Here is a 5,659-nt window from a genome sequence, read left to right as displayed (position 1 = left end):
AGTTTTAATTTAAAGTACTTTGGTGAGTTGGACTTTGTTATTCACTACCTCGGGAAACCGAGATGGTAACGCTCTCATTTACTTGGGATGTCTATTCACTACTACAATTCCCTTAGTTTGTTAACGCTTTTTGGTCGACGCATTTATAAGTCGATCCAATATATTGGTATAATAATTATTTTATCTAATAAAAAACCGCTATGCCGAACTCCCGCACGAATAACACGCTAATTAAAACTCAAAAATTTGGCCTCGCGCTTCCCAAAGCACAAACCGCCTATACCATACATGCTGTCCCTTCTAATTAATTAATGTATCAAAACTTAATTCATTTACTATTCTATCCATTCCCTACTGTGTTCAACTCTTAATTTCTCATCCTTAATCGCACCTCTCATTGATCATCATCATTATCAACTAAATAGGTAAATTTCTTCAATCTTTAGTTTATTGTTTTCGTTATTTCATCGTCACCTGTAATCAATAATTATTAATCAAAACCTAATTTTTGGTTATTACTGCTGTTATGGTGAAATTGTAAGTAAAATCGCCCAACCTTTCTGTTTTTATAATTCTAGGGTTTAAATTTTTTTATACGGAGTTCAATTTGAAGTTGTCGATGTCGATTTACAATCTATAATATGTGCCCTCAGTTAAGTGAGTTCACCGATGAGTTTTATCGTTTTATAATCTATCAATTTTTTATTTGTATATTATATTGGTTAACAACTCAATTTGGTATTAACTATTAAGTTGGATGCATTTAGTCTACTCCAGTCATAGATTTTTTCTCCTTCATTTTTTGCTGTGGATTTATTGGTGTCGGATAGCTACTTCTTTTATATTAGGCATAAAGTGATAAATTTTGATTATTACAGTAAATGAATTGAGATTTTAGATGGCAGAAACTTCTAGTTTTGCTATTGGGTATATGATGGTCAAGCTTATGCGCTTGACATTATTATTTGCGAGATATTGGTGATTGTGAGAGGGAGATCTATGACTAAGTTTAATCACTTTTGCCTGTCTTCTGTCTTATACATAACCTGCATGCTCTGGGGGAATGAGTAATTCATTAATTGCTTGGTAAGGGAATAACATCAGCAGATTGCTTGGTAAGGAAATAACATCAGCAGGTTATTTTTAATGTTAGCGGGTGTTGTTCCCATTTCTTCTCCATAGCCAATTTCCCTGATGGGAGTTTAAGCGTAGGCTGAAAGCTAAGAAAGTAGATACTCCCTCTGTTCCGATCATTTGTTTACCTATTCCATTTTTGGGTGTCTCGGTCTATTATTTACCTTTCTATTTCGGGAATTCTTTTGACGGGCAATTTGATTCTCCACACTCAATTTGGTCCACTAGTCATCCATAATTGGCCCCCTCCTCTTTCCTTGGTCTTTGTGCCAAAAATAAAGTTTAACAAATGACCGGAATGGAGAGAGTAGTTTTGACACTTTTTGTTAGTCATTAGTGTAGTCAGTCATCGTTATTTTCTGGTCTCTCATATCACTTCTATAACTAAAGAAATGTGTGAATTTTAGTCTCTTTGTTCATAACTACTGATACTCAAATTGATGTACTTGGTTGTATCGGTAAAGTGGTCAAACGAGAAATGTTCAGGATGTTTATGTAGGCACTCGTATGAAATATGGTTCTAGTGGCACACATTTGTCGAAGAATTGGCTAAAACAGCCATTGCGAAGCAAGCGGGTTCTATTGGGCACTCTTGTACAATGCAATGCTAGTTTTTGGTAGAATGATGTAGAATGACAAAAATGTGGTCATGATTATAGGTAATATTTGCGTAAACTTCCAACTTACCTATAGTTAGTTTTAACTATCAACTTCTAACTTATAGTTAGCTTCAGCTATAAAGTAGAAACTACTGCTGGTGCTGCAACTTATAAGCTAAGAACCATAAAATTCCAAGAGAGAACCATATTTTGGCCTTGAGTAGTCGCGTGTAATGAGCTATTATGCTGTAGAAATTTTATTCCTTAGCATATTAAAATGGGTATTGACTAGAATTGACCCACGTAATTCGAGAATTAAACGAAGCAGGTGTCACAGCCTAATCGTTGGTCAATGTGTTTGTCCCCTCTTCTCCAAACTAGTTGTCTCCTTTCCATTCCCCTTTTCCTGTCTCATTATCTGCTTTGTTCAACTCACATTAGCACATTTCAATTACTTTATTTATTTTTTCTCAAAAAAAAAATCAAGTTTTTTTTTTTCTGGATTATCTCATGAACTTACTGATAGAAAAAAAAAAAAGTGCATTTTTCACATGAGGGTATATACCTACTGCAGTGAGTATACCTTACAGTCTCCATATGATTTATCTTTCATCATAACCTTGTATACCTACTGCAGTTAGTATACTTGCTGCTCGAGAGATGGTTTATGTATGCTTTGCAGTCTCCATATTATTTCCCGTTCACCATAGCAGCATAGCCTTGTTAGTTGTTACCTTGTTACCTTGTATACCTACTGGAGTCTGATTTGTACTTCTAAATAGTTGATAAAGTGATTTTAAGCATTTATCATTCTGAAGTTTACTGCAATCTGATTGTACACTGTGCTTGATGGCTTTGTGGTATGAAGCCCAATTAGAGCCAATCCCGCTAACCCAACCATTGAATTAGGTCCGGAATTCAAAAAGACTTTGTCCAACTTGGTGATGCAAGTCACCTCTTTTTCATAATAGTAGTTAATACCTTCATTGAGCTATTTCTAATCAATTGATTTAATGAACAGGTGCAAATTCTTGAGCTGTCTCAAGTCTATTCCTAGTATCATTGATCTCTATAGCTTGAAGGTGTCCAGAAATGTATGGTTTGGTGCTGAAGTGACTCTCAAGATATTTATCATCCACTACTCTCCATTTTTATTGTATTTCTAACATGTCAAAGAGGAAGGAAAGGTGTTTTTCTTATATTCTAGATCACATATATGTTTTCAATGTTTTTGAAAGAAGTATTTTTTCATATTCTTGCTAGAATTTCAATGTATGCTATGTAGGAAGGAAATGACTTTCGGGTTTTAGCTTCATTTAGTTAAATTTGCTTGCAAAGAAATGGTCATGTGATCATTGACGAAATTGAAAGCAGAAGCTGTGTATATAAGAACTTTAGTCTTTACTGGTCTGTTATTATCAAATTTTTTTGTATGGACAAAATTCATGAGTGGGAACTTTTCGATTGAGTTACATTCTAATTGATGGATAACTTAATAGCATAAAGGACATGTGGTTTGAATGACTTTAATTTTTAAATGATTTATGAAGGATGTGTTTGTAGTTTCTTTAGAGGTCTTAACAAAAGAGAACATTGCTGAACCCATGCGAGATATCCTAAGAGCTCTACTGGAAGTAGATATGAGTTTCTTGTTCGCTCAACAACGGATAATTTCTAGTGCATTGCTCTATATCTTATTCATTAACATATGTCTTATGTTTTACCAGGTCAGCCTTCCAGTTGTACAAAGATTTGTTCAATCCGTGACAGATCAGGCTGTTGGAGTCGGATTGATTAAAGGAGTGAAACCTGACCAACAATTAGTAAAAGTACTTCTGCTATGCCCTTTTTTTTTGTCTTATGTTTTGTTATTCATCTACCAATGTCACTAGTTGTATACAAGATATAAGGGTCTCCTGTGCAAGAATTTCTAATTCTTTGTGGTCATACTAGTGTATGCTTATACTTAGTGAGGCTTTTCCTCGTGTGATTTGCTTGTATGTCTGAAATAGTTAAAGGTATTAGCTATTAAAGATCATGTATAAAATGATAATTTTAACTTTTAGAAGCACTTATTCTCTAAATGCTAACCTACTCCAATTAGATAGGGATGAATTTTGGGGAAAAGGGGGACAATAAAATTGGAATGGAGGGAGTAATATATAACGGATTATATGTGCTAATGTATTTTTTCAAGGGGAAATTGCACATGCATTACCTTATATATTTCTAATGCTGAAAGAAAAATCTACCAACTTTGTTTGAGTTTACACTTGTCTTACAGGAAATGTTCTCATTTGAAGACAATTGTAGCGACTTTAAATACTCATTGTCCTAATATCGTCATATCACAAAAGTCAAGTTCCCTGTATGCATATGGCTATGTCCTTGCACAAGACACGTCTCTTTTCAGTAATACTATGATATTTTTACTTTTTTCATGTATTGCATTAAATAATCCTAAGTTAATTACTAGATGATTTTGCTTGGATGTTCTGTTGTCATTTTAATTTAACTTATACCTATTGAAACAACTCTTTTTTGGTGTCATTTGCTTCGATGTTTGAAAGCTGATCCGTTGATGGTTATTGCAGAAAATATAAATTGGGCAGGGCTGATGATGCTGCATATGAGTGTGAATACTCATATTGAGATTGTTACATTTATTCTCCTAGTTTATTGTATTTGGTCCCTGTACATAAGGTATACATCCTATCTCATCCTTTCTTTAAGATTAATGTTGGTTTGTCAACAAAAATATACTTCTCTATCTATTTAATTATGTATGATATGTAGAGTAAATAAGGAATGGTTTACTCATACTGGAAGTATTGATGATTTGGCAGGAAGGATGAGATGGATGCAATGGGAGGGTTGGACTAGAATTGAACACTAGATGGACATACTCTCCAGATTGGTCAACAAAATGTATTTCCGTTGTAGATGGATGTATATTTGATTTTAGTGTTTTATTATAGAAATATTTCAGCTCTGGATGAGTTCCTTTTTATGGAGTTTTTTTTTTCTACAAACATTGTACGTTTTAAAGTTGTATTCCGTATATTGGATATTTTTATGAAATTACTTTATTCCTTGCACCGATTTATCGGAGTTCCGTCTAAATTATTGTATTCTATACACTCTTTATGTGGTCATCTGATAATCTATATGATTTTATTCAACCGTAGTGATGAAAATAGGAGTCGTAGTGAATTTGTCTAGTGATAGAAAAAACCGTCGAGAAATTTATAATTTTTGACGCAAATAAGCGTAGAGAAACTCTGACGCTAAAAAGCGTCGATACTTGTGACACCAAAAAGCAACGACAAGGTTGACGCTAGAAAGCGTCAAAAAATCTTGACGCCCCAAAAAACCACGCTTTTAAAAGCGTCGAGAAATAAAATGGCGACGCTTTTAAGTGTCGAGAATAGGCTAAAAAAGCGTCGAGAAGGTAAGGGATTTGTTGTAGTAGCTGGTGAAAGATAGCATTCCAAATAATCCATGTTGGGTATCGATTATTGGGTTAAAAGAATTGGGCGAGAATATACTCTAAACTTTTTGAGAAAGACCTTAACATCCACATACAATTATCGGTTTCAAAAATTAGTTGATGTCTCTCTTGTGCATGTATATGAATGTATTCTCGTCGTTTTCATTAATATGAAGCCAAACATAAAGGAGGGAGATCGATAACATACAATAACTTATGGTGTGGCCATTGACATCAAGCGTGTAACTATATTCCTCGGTCATATCATTTGTCTATAAAAGTCATATAGAAAAAGGAAAATTATGCTCATGACTCCTAGTTCATGGGACAAAACATTATCAAAATGTCATCCAATGTATGATAGGGTTGCTAGATACTTAGATTAGTTACTTTAAGCTCAAATTTATGCATGGAAGAAAAAGTGACAAAGTTATTG

At 34.0% G+C, this 5,659-nt stretch overlaps 1 long non-coding RNA gene across 1 annotated transcript; it reads left to right on the top strand.

The window, feature by feature from the left end:
• Positions 1-310: 310 nt before the first annotated feature.
• Positions 311-4,854, top strand: LOC141596738 (uncharacterized). Its single transcript, XR_012522572.1, has 5 exons — positions 311-425; positions 2,755-2,920; positions 3,461-3,562; positions 4,328-4,436; positions 4,580-4,854. It is a non-coding gene; the product is annotated as an uncharacterized LOC141596738 (long non-coding RNA).
• Positions 4,855-5,659: the final 805 nt, after the last annotated feature.

Source organism: Silene latifolia, chromosome 8, assembly GCF_048544455.1.
Source record: "Silene latifolia isolate original U9 population chromosome 8, ASM4854445v1, whole genome shotgun sequence".
NCBI lineage: Eukaryota > Viridiplantae > Streptophyta > Magnoliopsida > Caryophyllales > Caryophyllaceae > Silene > Silene latifolia.
This window is presented reverse-complemented; position numbering and strand designations above follow the sequence as displayed.